Source organism: Piliocolobus tephrosceles, chromosome 7 (genome assembly GCF_002776525.5).
Source record: "Piliocolobus tephrosceles isolate RC106 chromosome 7, ASM277652v3, whole genome shotgun sequence".
Lineage (NCBI taxonomy): Eukaryota > Metazoa > Chordata > Mammalia > Primates > Cercopithecidae > Piliocolobus > Piliocolobus tephrosceles.
Window position 1 is genome coordinate 138277732 of NC_045440.1, and position 16810 is coordinate 138294541.

A 16810-nucleotide genomic window follows, 5' to 3' on the forward strand; every position below is an offset into this window, starting at 1 on the left:
TGATGTGGCCATCGGGGTGCTCCCAACCTGCATCCCGCTGGAAGCTGCGGCGTTTCCTGAAGCGTGGGGTGCTTTCTTTTGGGCCACCCGGCTGGATTTTAGGGGCTACAGAGCACTGAGCAGCGTAAGATCACACGTGACATGGCGACTTCCTCACGTCTCTTTTTGTCCCGCAACAAGTCTGCGCTAGGTGTGCGCGCCTCCAACACTCGTTCGTTCATTTCTCTGCTTGTGGCGCAGCCTTCAGCAGGCAGCTGAGTCTGGTGGAAATTTAATGACCTTGTTTTTGGTTTTGATGTTAAGGTGTTTAGCTCCAACACTGTAGTCCTCGACTCAAATGACATCTTCCAACGCCTAACCCTCACCCCTAGAAACCCATGTAAAGTAACCCTCTTAAGACACTTCATATTTTCTACGTAACGTCCATTCCTATGTGACATTATCTCCCTCCCTTACCTCTGTCCGTCTTGGTCACCCCTTCAGCCTCAGAAACAAACTCAGCCTGACAGTTATTTCATGAGTAATGACTTGATGTGGCCCATGTTCTAAGGTCATTTTCTGTTACATGACAAATGATAACGTTTTTCACACAGCCATATAAAGTTTTCTTTTTAAATTGTTTACATTTTCAAAAATCAGTCAACTTAAAATGGTGTACATGCTGCACAGACATGCCCCCCCCCAAAAAAAAATGTAAAAGCAGACATCAAGAGACTGAAGTTTGGGAAACTGATTTGTTTTCATGATTCCCCCGAAATGCTAGTCTTTGCCTGTTCTTCTTTTCCTGGAATAACCCTCTGTGGTTACTGCTCAACATGAAACTCTCAGGCCATGAGCCCTGAAGCTCACAATTCACGTTCCCACAGCTGTGGTCGCACTGGCCTAGCTCCGTCCCCCGTTTTTCTGTTTGCACAACCTCCCTCCTTACTAGACTGAGCTTCCTGAGCAGCCCTGACAGGTCCTTTTCATTTTGTTTTCCCAGCGCCTGTTGCATAGTTATATTACTGAATGAACACTTGGTTCTGGGGTCACTTATTTGTTAGGAGGAAAACTCCCTTGGGCATTGAGCTTCAAGATGACTCATCTGATTTCTCAGGAGCCTTCCTGCCTGCTCCTTAACCCTGTTCTTGGGAAATACGGAACCATGAAAAGACCCTAAAGTTGTCTAGTCCGTTAAATATATGCTCACAGATATAGCCTCCCCGCCTCTTCATTTCATCCTCACAATCTGGAAGGTTAAGTTGGGCAGTATGATTATTGTTCTTTTCCAGATGAGAAAAAAGGAATGTTCAGGGTGGTCAAATGGCTTTCTGAGATTACACAGCAAAACAGTGAAGAGCCAGGTGTGGACCTCCCTTCTCCATGCGCAGTGTTCCTCCCCCACCGCATGTGGAATGTACCCAAACTGCCCCCCAGGCCTCCAGGAGAGCCTCCAAGAGAGCCCATTTCAAGACAGCCACAGAGTCGCTGCACAGCCATCACGTCCTCCACCACAAGATACATGGTTAGGTGGGGTCCATCAGAATCTTTATTTGGAAATGAACTGCTCAAAGAGCTGCATTGATGAGCTTTTTCTTTTAGAACTATAAATATTTACAATAATCATTATTTTGCTGTGAATCGATTTCTGTCAGGAAATTAGAGTTGTCCTGGGTTGCTGACAGTATTGGTTTTGTGCCGGTTTGCCTTTCTCGCAGCAGCATTTAAATGTTGTTTATTGATTAGCAGATGGATTGCTCCTAGATGTTGTGACCAAACAAACTTTGGAAATGAAACAATTTAAAATTTGTCACAAAACCCAATTACCTCAGAATGCGAAGACAAATTAAAAGAAGAAATTGTGGACTGTGGATGATGGTTCTGGGTTAATTATTTGGAAAGCTATGATTTTCTCCACTATTCCCATGGCATTTTCTTCCTCCTACCCATTCATCATTCAGAGAAGAGTTACTGAGCACCTGTTATTGCTGGAAACTGTCCTGGCCATAGGCAGATGGAAATGACTGAGAGATGGCCCCTTTCTGTGGGGGAATCCAGGTTCGTAAATGGAGAGAGGAGTCCACAGCTGGCTCTTCCATGGCCTTACTATGTGATTTGCACATTTTCAATCAGCAAACATCTCTATTCTTTCTATTTGCCAGTAGTATTTCAAAATGCCTTCAATTAATGAAGACACATTTGTGGAACTGGATGTAAATCACTCAAAAGTGTATAATTAATGGCAACCTGCCTCGGTGATGGTTCCTAGAGGAGCGCAGCTTCCCAGCTGCCCACTGGTGGCAGTCGGCCTCTTGAAGCTAGTATGTGAATGAATTTGTGTCAATAAATTTATCGACATGAAATGGCATTTAGTTATATAAGAAATATAATTAATTTGCACAACTGAATATATTCATGTCAATAATTTTATAATGTCCAATATCTTTATGAGAAATGAACATTTACATGAAAACAATAATTTAGGAACATAATTTCACAAGATACTTTCTTGAAAGAAGGTTTTGATAAAGGATACAGGCGACCTCAAAATAATGGATCTTGGCTGGGCATGGTGGCTCATGCCCGTGATCCTAACACTTTGGGAGGCCAAAGCTGGAGGATTGCTTGAGCCCAGGAGCTCAAGGATGGAATAAGCTATTATCATGCCACTGTACTCCTCCAACCTGGGCAGCAACAAAGCAAGACCCTATCTCTAAAATTCGTGTGTGTGTGTGTGTGTGTGTGTGTGTATACACACATACATATAATGATAAAATCAGAGGTAGGAATAATCAGTTTGGGTTAAGAGTCAAAAATCTAAATAGGTGCATTGTAGAAAATAATCCACTTAAAAATCACATAAAAGAGAAAGCTGTGGTAATACTAGAACTATATGAGTAATCTCACTATGAACACAATTACAAGCTTGGGAAACAGCGTCTTTTCCACCTGTCTTTCCAGTGGCATGGAGTGCCATTGCATCCCTGGTCTGCCTGTGCACACCTGTGTGTATTCTCAGTACCCAAGTATTAATCTCCGGAGTGGTTTTCATTAGCAGTGGCCAGGGCCCCTTCAAAGATGCTAACTCCACGTGTGGGAGTAAGGGAACATCAGAATGACCTGAAACATCTTGCTATTCTCAGAAAACCAGGTTCCTTCCAAAAATGCTGGGTTAGTGCTGACAGGACAAAGGAACAGGCAGTGACAATTTGCGTATCACCACAACTGTAGATCTATGGTTGTTGATCTACAAGTTGACTCTATGAAAAGCCATGAGGCTTTACTGATAAAAAGTTAACATTGTATATGTAAAAATAGACAAATAACTGTGTAATTACAAAACTAGTTACAATTCAAAGAAAGGGTCAAAATAGGCTATTTTAGTAAAGAGACAGGTTTGGTAGATAAGGGGTCTTATTTCTTACTTGAAGTTCTGTGTGTCTGTTTATGAAATGGTATATTTATATAAGTTTCGAGGGGCAGATAAGTTGACTAAGAGTAAGTCAAAGACTTCCAGAAGACTAGGAACCATGCCAAAACCAGGAAGGGCAGGTCAGGACCAGTGGTCTCATAAATAACCAGGTAAAAGGGGGGGGTTCAATAATTTATGTTGCAAGTTAATGGATTAGCCAGATATCCTAAGGGAGTAGCTGATAGATTAAACTGCTATATGGCCCTGCTAATGTTAATGAAATGCTAATGATGCATAATGAAGGTCATTGTAAACTGCGGGAGAACATCATGTTCCCAAGACTTCATGCACATGGGAGTGAAGATTGCGGGAACTTGGTGTAAGTCCTGTTGACATAACAGTTGAAAATGGTCTGAGGGAGGCCCCACCAGCAAATGCCCGCTGCCACCAAGAACCCACCGGTCCAGGCCCAAGGCTGCCACTCAGTGGGAAGGAGATCATCTTTCTCTCTGCGGTCCAATAAGGGCAATCCTGAAACAGTATAAAAATACATTTTGTAGAGATGACAAATTTGTCAAGTCAATAACAACTCTTTTTTTTTCCACACAGAGTCTTGCTCTGTCACCCAGGTCTGAGTGCGGTGGCGAAATCTCAGCTCACTGCAACCTCCACCTCTAGGGTTGAGGCCTCCTGCCTCAGACTCCCAAGTAATTGGGATTATGAGTGCTCACCACCATGCCCAGCCAATTTTTGTATTTTTAGTAGAGAAGGGGTTTTACCATGTAGGCCAGGCTGGTCTTGAACTCCTGACTTTGCGATCCTCCTGCCTCGGCCTCCCAAAGTGCTGGGATTACAGGCATGAGCCTCCATGTCCAGCGTAATAACAACTGTTTTTACAAAGTTAAGGTATGGGCGCAGTAAAAACTTTTGTGTTAAATTTTAAGGTGTTTGAAGCATTTCGAAGTTACATTCGACAGTTACATTGAAACAAGATAATTTGACTGTGTAAATCTTTAGGAAAATTTTATTTTGAAAGTTTTAAGTTTTAATTTATCAGTTATATTTAAATCGTTTAGGAAAAGTTGGGCGCAGTGGCTCACACCTGTAATCCCAGCACTTTGGGAGGCCAAGGCAGGAGGATCACAAAGTCAGGAGTTCAAGACAAGCAAGGCCAACATGATGAAGCCCCATCTCTACCAAAAATACAAAAAATTAGCCAGGCATGGTGGCGGGCACCTGTAATCCCAGCTACTCGGGAGGCTGAGGCAGGAGAATTGCTTGAACCCGGGAGGTGGAGGTTGCAGTGAGCCGAGATCACACCACTGCACTCCAGCCTGGGTGACAGATTAAGACCCTGTCTCAAAAAAAAAAAAAAAAAAAAAAAAGGAAAAATGTGACTATATTTATAACAAATTTTCTTTAAATCAGCTATGAATAGGAGTAACAGGGCCATGAAAAAAGGGGCAGGGAGTGGGGTTTGGATCCCAGCAACCAAAAGGAAAACGAGGAGAGCTACCAGAGCCTGGCGCTGTTGGGTGCACAGCTGAGACACAACAGACAGTGTTGAAGAAAAGGAGAAGGGGTAGAGGGAGGGAAAGATGGGGTGAGGGATTGAGGAAAAGGAATAATACATAATTAAGCATTTATTTGTAGCTGTCGCGTAAACAGCACTGCTTTGGATGTTCAGAAGAGAGAAAAACTATTTCAAATAAAGGATGGCATCTGGTGTCCTTGACTAGAGGGCTGGTTAAACGGATGGTTCAGTCATATGGGGAAATACAACGCGGCGGTTTGAAAGAATGAGAGTGGCACGTGCGGAGACCCGGGGTGTGCTCTGCAATGCATCCTTGAGTGAAAAGAGCCGGGTGCAGGACAGCGTCGGGAGCACACTGTCGCTTGTGAACATGGTTGTACATGCACAGAAAAGCTGAAAGCGTGGAAAGAAACCGGCTAGAGCAGACAGCTCTGGAGACGATGTCTGGGCCTGGAGATCTGGCTCACAGGGAGACTGACTTCACCGAACATCCTTTTGAAATATTGGGATGTTTAACCACATGCATATACTGCCTCTTCAGAGAAGAAAGGGGAGGATTTCGAAGCCCAATCTCCAGATCTGGTCCTACTTTTATTACTCAGTAGCTTTGACTTTGGACAAGTTACTTATCTGCAATGTGCTTCCCTTCTGTGGGCAATGAAGGTGTTGAGCCGCACATCAGGGGTTGGTGGAAGAGAAATGAGACAAGAAAATGCAGTTGAGTGCCGTGGGTGGGGGCGAATCAAGTGGCTTCAGCCCCTTTGGCCACCAAAGAAGCTCAGCAGCAGCAGCAGCAGCAAGAGTGAAAGCCAACACGCGGGGTGTTGTTTGATTTAAGGGCTGCTGCCAGCCAGCCGCAGAACTCGAAAAAGTGACCTTAAAGTCTCTGGATTTCAGTTCTTTCATCTGTAAAAGGGCAGTGGTGGGGCGTGGCAATGACACTAGATGGTTCACTTCAGCTAAAAACAGACATAAAACATGATTTTAATATTGGTTGGAAATGACTCAGTGCAGTAACAGAGGCAGAAGAAAAGCCCCCAAGGGAGTTCGCAGCACAGAACCATCACTTCCAGCTGCGAATGTGCAGTGGGGAAGAGGACGTTGCAGAAAGGAGAAACTGGTGGGCTCTTTACCTAAGTCACCCAGACCCTGGTGCCAGGCACATGTTTACTCTTTCAGCTGTTTTTGTAAAGGCCAACAGAAAGGAGAGGTACCTGGACAGTCTGTACAATGGTGGTCCCCAATGAACTATGCCTCCTTGTAATCATGTCCTAGTGTAATCCCCTCTGACACTGACTTTGGGATTGACCATGTGACTTGCTTTTGCCATGGGTCACAAACAGCACAAGCACAAACTTGATAAACACTTGGACACTGGGTCTTTGGAACACCGTCTCTGGAAGCCAGCCTCCATGCTGTAAGGAAGCTCAAGCTAAACTACCAGATGATGAGAGGACATGGAGAGAAAACCCAGAGGATAGGAGTCCTCATGGGCATTCAAGTCTTAGCTGTTCCCCAGCCAATGCAGCCATATGGGTGACCTCAGCAGCCCTGCACTGTGCAAGAGAACTACCCAGCTGAACCGGTCAACCCATAGGATTGCAAAACATGATAACCTGTTGTTGATTTAAGCCACTAAGTGTGGAAGTAGTTTTTTGGGCAGCAATAGATAACTTAGTATTGTGGGAAGCTAGAATTTCACTTTCAGTGAGGGTTTGAGAGCTGCTGAGTCCATGGGGAAGGATGCAGTCTTAAGCTTACTTCCCCAGAAGCAAAAGGGGAATGAGATAAACAGACCTTTGGCTGGACTCCAAGCGTCTTTCAACCAAAGAAAGTTTACTGAAGAAAAAAAGAGAAACTTGGCTGAGATCTGAAGTGTGATGAGAATTTGGAACAGGGAGGACAGGCCAGGAGGCCCTTCTAAAAGTAGGAAGCCACAGAAGCAAACGGTGCCAAGGAGGATGATCCAGGGCGGGCCTGGCCGCAAGAGGGCACCTTGCAGAAAGCACCACAGTTGGCAGTAAGCAGGCATTTTCCAGAAAAATCCCAAAGGCAAATACTCTGTTCTGCTCTCAGTTAACCTGTGCAACTGTCAGACCACATACACCGTGGAGTCCAGACGTAGATGCTGTGGGAGTGAATCTTCTTGCTGCTGCCAAAGTGAGTAGAAATCAAACGGAATAAAATAACAATGGTGGTATGGGCCCAGCCTTCTAGAGTTTTCCGTGCCCTTCATTTCACATAGCCTTCACACCATCCTGTAGGGGCGGGAGGGCATGAATAAGAAGCCTCCTCCCAAAGATGAAAGAACAGAGAACAAAAGGGGCTGAGGGACTTCTATGAGGCCATGCAGCAATCTGGGGCCTGGAAACATGAGCTCATCCAGCCCGGCCTTTCTGCTGTGCCTCTGTCACCCACTTGTCCAGGGAGGGTGCCAGCCCTGTGTGTGTTTAGTGAGAAGTGTGGGGTGAGAGCAACCACAGGAAAGAAAGCCCCGTTATGACCAGGTTGTGCCCTGAGCTGCCTGGCCCACTCATTCCACTGGCCTGTGTTCTACCCAGGATGGGCCTTATGTCCCAGGGTTTCTGCTGAGCAACCAGTCAGCGTGCTGCTGAGCACCCGGGCCCCATGTGAAATGGTCAGCTGCTTTCCTTCTACCAGTGCCAGCTGCTGCACCTGCCAGCCTCTGCCTAGCCTCCACCACTGATGCTGCTGTAAGAGGAAGAAGATTCCCATCTTAACAGAATTCTCATGCGTGCCTTTCAAACCAAGGAGCCCACAGGTTGATGGAAGAGAATGACACAGAGTGGAGGCAGCTGCACTCAGGTGTTTATAGTGCACATACGTGATTCATCTCAAGCCAGACAAGCCATGCTGCACCTGCCGGCTCGCCATTTCTCGGAGATGCCAAGCCTTCTTAAACTCTGAGCCTCTGCATGTGTCTCGAACATTTTACCCACATTTGTCTACTTGCTGGACTCCTTTCCATCCTTCAAAGCTCAGACCAAATGTCCCTGCTCTGTGAAGCCCTCCTTACTTCCCAGGCAAGTTAGTGACTCCCATAGCCCCTTTCCATGATTCTTACGTATTGTACCACATCTCGTAACATACTTGGCTTCCCTGTTGACAGGGGCCTCCTGCAGGCCTGCAGCAGGGACGGACTCACTTCCCTGTGTCCTCTCCCAGCAGATGACCTCAGCCCTCAAGGTTGAAGAAGTTGGTAGGAAACTGACAATTTGGTGTGTGAAAATTTAAAAAACTGTCAGCAAGTTCACTGAATAACATCTGGGGGGAATTCATTATGAAAATGGAATCAGGCCATTCATGCCTTAAGCATTTATGGAGTGCCTACCAGGTACCCACAGTGTGCTCCAAAGAGGCACAGGTGAGGTCACAGGATCTGTCCTCAGATCCGGATTTCACAGCCCAGTGGAGGAAGTGATGCCTGACAAGGTGAGTGTCATACAACACACCACTCATGGGAGAAAAAAAGCTCTGGAGCAATGGCAAGGAGACAGAGCCCACTCTAGGAGTCGGGAAGATGTAGGAGGCACACCTCAGTGGGGCGGAGAGTCCCTGGAAACTGTGCTTCAGGCAGAAGGGACAGCCTAGGCAAGAAAGAGTATGCCAGGCACAGGGGAATTTGGTCATAAGAGGAGGCAAGAGTATAAGAAAACCGGATTTGCCCTATTGCATTCAAGGGTGGCTTTCTTGGCCAGCATCATTCAGGTGGCTGTTTTGAGTTGTTCCCGGCAGCCTCCACCAAAGACAAAAGAGGACTGTGTACAAGCTCTCACCTGGCCAGGCCCTCGTGACTGGCAGCTTACATTGCCAAGACAGCTGCTTGGATCATGAGATGGAGCACAGTTGGCCCAAAAGGCAAATAAGAAATGATCCATGGTGTCACCTCGAGTGCCTCAAAATCACTGGAGCACATGCAGAGAGCCCACCTCTCACTTTGCAGATGAGGAAGCAGAGGAGGGGAGGGAGTTGTCTAAGGTCACACTGCAGGACAAGCATTGAGTGACAGGGCAGGAATCAGGCACCTGGGGAGATGGAGCTGCAAAGGACACTGTCCTCGACCTTGAGGGGCTTACAATGTGTTATTGATTGAACTGTGCCCCCCTTAACTCGTAGGTCGAAATCTTCACCCCCACTACTTCCAAATGTGACTGCATTTGGAGAAAGGGCTTGTAAAGAGGTGATTAAGGTAAAGGGAAGTCATATGAGTAGACTCTAATCCAATATGGCCAAGGTCCTTATAAAAAGTGGAAATTAGGACAGAGACACACAGAAGACACAGAAAAAAGGTGGCCATCTACGAGCCACCTTCTACAGAAGAGGCCTCAGAATGAACCCAACCCTGCTGACACCTTGATCTTGGGCTTCTAGCCACCAGAATGGTGAGGACATAAATTCCTGTTGCTTAAGCCACCCAGTCTGCGGTATTTGTTACAGCAGCCACAGCACACTAGTACACAAGGAGGTCCTGGGAATTTGGGGCCAGTAGGCTATACTGCAAAGAGAATAGGGACACAGGGCCAGGGCTCAGAGAGGTGCTATTTACTAAATCACTAAATAGGGAAAGATTTCATTAGTATAATAACCACCATGACCATAACTCATGTATATGGGTTGAACAGAAGCCCTGCTGGTAGGTGGCCAGCTGGTCTCAGGTGGTCTGGGCCTTTCCTGGTTTCATCACTGAAAGTCCCAGAACCTCTTCAGCCTGCCCTGGGTATCATTCTATCAGTTATGGTACCTGCTGGTCAGGTTACTCAGTGCAGGCTAGAAGCCCTCAAAGGGGAGCTGTCTATAGCAAGGGGAAGAAACTCGCCCCCCTTCCCCTTGCAGAGTCAAGATTACCATGGGGTCTGGGGGAATTCGCCCCACACTCCCCAGTTAAAGTGCTTCTCCCTTTGCTGACTGAAGTCCAAGCAGTTCTCACCCATGGAAGTCCTTGGCAACCAAGCTCACCTCTCCAGCTCTGCTCGCCACTGCAAGCTCAGTTCCAGTTGTGCCTCTGCAGGTTATTTAAAGTAACTCCCTGGGGCCTTGCTTGGAAAAACAGTTCCCCATCTGCTCCTACCCCTGCTCCCCTTTGCAGATCTACCTCCAGCTCTCTGGGCTGGAAGTCATCTACTCAGAGAAGGCTTCCTCAACCCTGCAGATTAAGGCTAGCATCCTTCCTGCCTGTTTCCTGGGCACACTGTACTGCCCCATCCCACATATTGTTATGGCTTGTTTAACTACTTTCTCCCTCAGAGTGGCAAGCTGCCTCAGGGCACAAGTTCAAGTGCCTGGCAAAGAGTGGTATATTAGTCTGATCTCCGACGGCTTTCAAGAAATATCTGAGACTCAACAATTTATAAAGAGGATGAATTGGCTCACCATTCCACAGGCTGTACAGGAAGCATAGCGCTGGCATCTGCTCAGCTTCTGGGGAAGCCTCAGGAAATTTACAATCATGGCAGAAGGTGAAGGGGGAACGGGCACATCTTACATGGCCAGAGTAGGAGCAAGAGAGGGATGGGAAGAGGTACTATACACTTTTATACAACCAGATCTCATAAGAACTCTATCACAAGAACAGCACCAAAGACATGGTGCTAAACCATTCACAAAGGATCCACCACCGTGATCTAATTACCTCCCATCAAGTCCCACCCTCAACATTGGGGATTACAATTCAACATGAGATTTGGGTGGGGACACAGAGCCAAACTATATCAAGTGGGCCTCCCATAAATACTGAATGAATAAAGCAACTAGATAGGAGTTAAAGAAAGTGGCACAGGCAAACCAGAGCCCGTTTTGTTAAATTAAGTCATTGGTCCTATGCACCTATAAACAGGAAAAGCTCTGCTTTCAGCTCACCACTGTGAGGTCAGGCTGGGTGGGGAAAGAAGCAGAGACCCAGGACTCAGTAATTAGCGTGTGGTGGTTAACTGTTTATTAATCCATTCAATTCACTCATTCATTCTATCAATGCATGAATTGATGGAATGAATTAATTAGTGGACTTAACTCATTCCATTAACTTATTCCATTAATTCATTCTTTTCCTTTAAGACCCATGGTGTGCCAGGCACTGCCTAGGTTCTGGGGGGTACAACGATGAGTGAAACAGACAAGAGTCCTCCTTTCATGGGGTCTGGAATTGTTAACAGTGGGGAATTTGTATGGGTCCAGAGCAACTTGATTCTTGCTTCTCAAAGGAAAGAATTCATCTGAGGAAGGATCCTTCCTCAGGACAAGCAGGAAAGGAAAGAAGTAAAGTAAACTTGGAAGAGGGCCAAGCGGGCAACTTGAGAGATTCAAGTGCCCTGTTTGACCTTTGAGTTGGGGTTTTATGTATTGGCACGCTTCCAGGGTTTTTCATCTCTCCTCCCTTGATTTTTCCTTGGGGCAAGCTGACGGCTTGAGCAGCGGCCTGCCAGCACCTGGGAGGGGCCGCATGCGCAGTGTGTTTACTGAAATTGTGCACATGCTCACTTGAGGCATTTTCCCCTTACCAGGCGAGTGTTCCTAGAGGAAGGTCATATATACCAGTTAAACGCCACCATTTTGCCTCTTAGTGCGCGTGCTTGAGCCCACGCACCCAAGTCCTGAGTCCAACTCCTGAGGTCTTATTGGGAAGTGGCTGATCACCAGCTTCAGGGTTTGGGGGTTTTTCTCTGAGATGGGGTCTCACTCTGTCACCCAGGTTGGAGTGCAGTGCTGTGATCTCAGCTCACTGCAACCTCCACCTCCCAGGCTCCAGCAGCAAGCAGTCCTCCAACCTCAGCCTCCTGAGTAGCTGGGACCACAGACGAATGCCACCATACCTGGCTGAATTTTTTTTTTTTGTTTGTTTGTTTGGATTTTGGTAGAGATGGGATTTTGCCATTTTGCCCAGGCTGGTCTCGAGCTCCTGAGCTCAAGCAATCCACCACCTCCCAAAATACTGCGGTTTAGTTTACAGGTAGGAGCCACTGCACCAGGCTGGGTATTTTCTATCTATTGAGAGACTGCCTTTCCCTGGCACTGGCTGTGAACATTATTATTTTAGAGAGACAGTTTAACAGCCACCTGACCATCACCTGATGCTTGCCTAACCTTCCTTGGGAAGACCCTTTCCTGCCCTGCTCATGTCTGCCTTGCTACCCACTCTAACAGGATGACTGACACTAAACAAACACAAGATAATTTCATCTAAGGAGTGACATGAAGGGGAAAAAAAAAAACAAGAAGTAATGTTTTCTAGAATGTGTCTGGGGGAAGGGAATGAATCTTTGGAGTGGGTGAGCAGGAAAGATCTCTGCAAGTAGGCAACATTTGAGCTGAAACCTGAGTGATGAGAAGGAGCCAGCCTGGTGGACACCTGAGAGAAAAGTGATCTAGATGGAAGAAGCGGCTGGTGCAAAGGTCCTGAGGTCAGACCACTGCTGTGTTTGAGGAGTGGAGAAACGGCTGTGGGGCAGGTTCAATCGTACGCAGAGGACAGGGCTCTGTCACTACGCTGTCTCCTCCATCTGCCTTTCTCTCTCTGTGATCGTTGAACACCCTATCTCTCCTCCTCTCATGGAACTGCCCTTTCGGGATTTCTACAAACGCTGAAGTATGAAACCAAATTTTAAAGCATACTGCAAATTATAATGCTTTTTCAAGTACCACCTATTTTACACGTCAAGCCAGTTTTGTGACTTCAAAATGAATAGGGCTTTTTTTTTTTTTTTTTTTTTTTTTTTTGAGAAGTCACGAGATGAGAAACTAAGGCTATCCATCTATGTCAGGGGCGGGGAATCTTTTTCTGTAAAGGGCCAGATAGTAAATATTTTCAGTTTTGCAGGCCACAGGGTGTCTACCGAAGCTACTCCACTCTGCCACTGTGAAAGCAGCCAAAGGGAATGTAAATAAAAGCCTGTGGCTGTGTGCCCATAAAAGTTTGTTTACAGAACCAGGTAGGAAGTGAGATTTGCCCCCTAGGTTATAATTTGCCAATCCCTAATCTACTTATCATAATGATAAATATCATTATGAAAAATGCATTCATTGTTCTTTGAGCACTAGCTATGGGCCAAATAGGGCACTTTTGGGTGCTCCTGTCTCCTGGTAGTGAGCAGACATGATGTACCAGGTACAATGTGAGTAATGAGCAGAGGAGTACCTGAAATGTATAACACCTCACCTGGATATACTACCAGTGGTGCAATTCTATTTTTAAAAATTTGAGATTCCAATATTACATTTTTTAAGTTTATGAAATATTTTTCCCAAGGTCAAGCTTAAGCCAGTTGACTCTTCACAACTGACTGGGCTCAGTGGCTATTGGCAGCCTTCCAAGATCACAGGGAGGAAGGTGAGGGCCTGAAAGACCCCACCGGCAATCTCTGCCAGGTAGCATGTACAGGGAAGGCAAGCCTCACATGGAATTGTGCAAAATGTTTCTAAGCAAGCAGATATAGAAACAGGCATGCAAGCTTTTCCGAAAAGTCTGTGAGGCCCTACTTTGTGCCCTTTAGACTATCCAGTAAATCATGAAAGGTTCATGTGAAGCAGATACCCCAGTAATTTAGCAGCAAGGTTTAGCTAATCTTCTAGAGGGACTGGCTGGAAAATCTCCAGCTGCAAGTCCAGGGCACCACTCTGGAGGGCGTGAGCAATGCTGGGCTCAGCGGGCTCCTGCATCGCGTCCACGCCAGGACAGGTGTGCCTGCAAAGATGCACACCCAATCCCAGATCCTAAACCATGTTTACTACTGGTGAAATATTAGCCAAGGATCTAATAAAAAGTTTTGATAACTTATAACAGCACTCCTGAAGTCTGCATTTCTGAGCAAGGCTTCTAAATGTTAAAATTGCAGAGTCTATATTAAAATCAGTTTGCACACACATATATAAGAATGTTTATGCTGAAACATTTTAAAGTCAATTATACATTACATAACATATCTCTCTCCTCTTATAGTAAATTTTTGATGCTTTGGAGAATTCATTCCTTTTTTCCAGTTACTCATTCTGGATATTTTTTTTTAATGGAAGGTGAAAGAAAATATATGACTTTTTATTTTCAATTTTGAAATTGTGGCAATATTCTATACACTAATTGTCACATGCAAAAGTTTAAAATAATCCTTAAATATTCTTAGGAGAATTGTACTATCAAGAAAGAATGCGTATCTTTTCCAACTAATAGTTTCATCTCTAACTAATACCTTTGTAAAGAACGCTGGCCTATAACTTATAGACATGATCCCTGAATGGCAGAGTCACCATGCCCGGCCAGGAGGATTTTTTACATCACCCTTAACACTGCAATTTACTTTAGTAAACTCTGTGACCCTGGGACCTTCATTCCTAGGCCCCTCTGTAAAATTGGAAGACGGGTTTGGGCTGCCCCTGGGATTTCATCCACCTCGCCATTCCAACACCAGAGCTGGCCAAGCCGTCAGGCCGCGATTCCGACTGCCAGTAAGGGCTTTCTTCCCAAATGAAGCTCTGTTACTACATGTGAATAGCATCATCCTTATGAGCAATGCACCTGAAGCTTGGCTGCTTGAGTTTGTAATCCTGACAAGCTGGTTATCCTTACAAGCTGGGGTCCTGGGCATATTCTAAAACTTTGTATGTAAAACAAAACTTAGAGTATCCACTCCATGAATTAATACATCATAGCTAGATTTTTCTTTTACAATATGCAAAGCCGTGCTTCTATTAGACTCAGTGGAATCTGGAGTCTTGCAAACCTAATCAATATTTTCATTTTCTCCTCCCAGGCTTTGCATTTTGACAGTGTTTGGGTCAGTTAGATTAGGCTGGTGTCTGCCTGCCATCTGGATTTGGTGACCTGGCCTTTGGTTGTTACTCTCTACTCCCACTTGTGTCAGGGAGAAAGCAAAAGAGAAGTCTGGCCTGGGAATTTCTTGCTACAAAGGAAGTTCTGGGAATACTGAAAGTGAAGCCTGCTCTCTCCCCATCTCCAGAGGGAGCAATGCCCCAGGCCAAATGCCCCCAGTGACCGGCCAAAGGCCCAAACTCCTCCTCCCTCACCTAGCTAGCCAGCTACCCTGCAGCTTGCAGTGATCTGCATCAGCCTCGACATTTCCCATGACTCTCGCCTTTTAAAGGTGCACGTGGCACAGTGCCAGCCTCCCTTGGATGCTACGGAGTCGCCTAGGCACACAGTCCACTTCCCCACTCCCCCTTCCTGCCAGAGTCGTATTTGACACAAGACAGACCTTTATCAGTCCCATCATCCTGGACTCCTAGGGCAGCACGTGGAACATCCTCCGTGATCAGGAACAATTTGTTAGAGGAGAAGATGAATAAATAAACGTCTCCATTCTCTACCGTCAGCAGTACTCCATTCTCTACTGTCTCCATTCTCTACTGTTCAGTAGACGTGAACAGGAGCATTTTGGTGTGATCCCCTATTTAGAGATGTGTGCGGAACTCTCTTCAAGGGTCCCCATGACAACATTTAACACAAAATGTTGGAGTTCAAATGACTAAAGATCTTTTCATTGAACTCCTTCAGTTTACGGACGGGGGACCTGAGGCCCAGAGAAACTAAACATTCATCAGGCAGCCAGGATGATGAAGGCATGCAAATCCATGTCTTTTGAGCAACTTTAAAGAAGCTAGAAATATTCTGGTTTCTTTTCCTGGAGAAGATAGCATTCCGTGGGAATATGAGCACTGATTTTTTGAACATCTGAAGGGCTACTATATGAGGAAAAGCTCCTAAGAGATCAGAAGTATCCAAAGATGAAACGGTTGCCCCTTGAGGCCGTGAGTGCTCTATTGCCGGAGGTGTCCAAGCACAAATAGAAATAGCTTAGAGAGAGGAGAAGCATCAAAGTGCGCGGGGCGGGGGAGGGGCAGGCAGAAAAAAATGTCTGAAGTGATAAACACAGAAAACAGCAAGTGTCGGAAGGATATGGAGCAAGTGGAACTCTCAGGCACTGCATGTGGGGGAGGTAATGGTGCAACCACTTTGGAAAACTAGCAGTTTTTAATAAGGTTAAACTTACGTCTTCCCTGGGTTCCAACAATTCCACTCCTAGGAATAGACTCAACAGAAGCACATATGTATTTTTTTGCAAAACACATACATGAGATCTTCGTAGCAGGTTACTCATAATAGCCCCAAATTGGAAACTACCCAGTCTACTGCTCATTGACAGTAAAATGAATAAATAAATGTTAGTATAGTCACACAATGGAATATTATACAGAAGTCAGGATACTTTTTCTGTAAAGGGCCAGATAGTATTTTCAGCTTTACAGGCCATATGGCCTACATCTCAACCACTCAGTTCTGTCATTGTAGTGCAAAAGCAGCCATAGACATAGACGTATACAGAAATAAATGGGCATGACTGTGTTTCAAAAAGAACCTCAATTTACAAAAGCAGATGGAATACACAGTGTGTTCAGTTTTTGAAAATTCATTAAGGTGCACAGCTATGGTATGTGTACTTTCTGAATGTATATAAAAAGGTTTTCAATTTTTTAAAAAGGGTTTTCAATAACAAGTTTAAAAACAAATAGGGGCAGGGCAATTATTGGCCTGTGTGTCTATGATTCAACGGCTAGTCCCAGATAAAACAGTTAGATAATAGCACAACTGGACCTGAAACTCAGGCCTCCAGCTCCCAGAAAGGAAAGGGAATTCATACCTATGAGTGTTTCCAGTGTGCAAGGCACTTGTCACAATCATTCCTCATGATAACTCTCGGAGAAGGTATTATTATGCTCATTTTTGTAGATGAGAAAACAGGGGCCCAGAGTGGGTCCAAACTTAGCCAGGATCATACATCTCGTCATCAGCAGCAGCGCCATCTGAGCCCAGGTCTGTCTGATCCTGACCCCAGGCTCTTAAGCTTCCTCCACAGACTTTA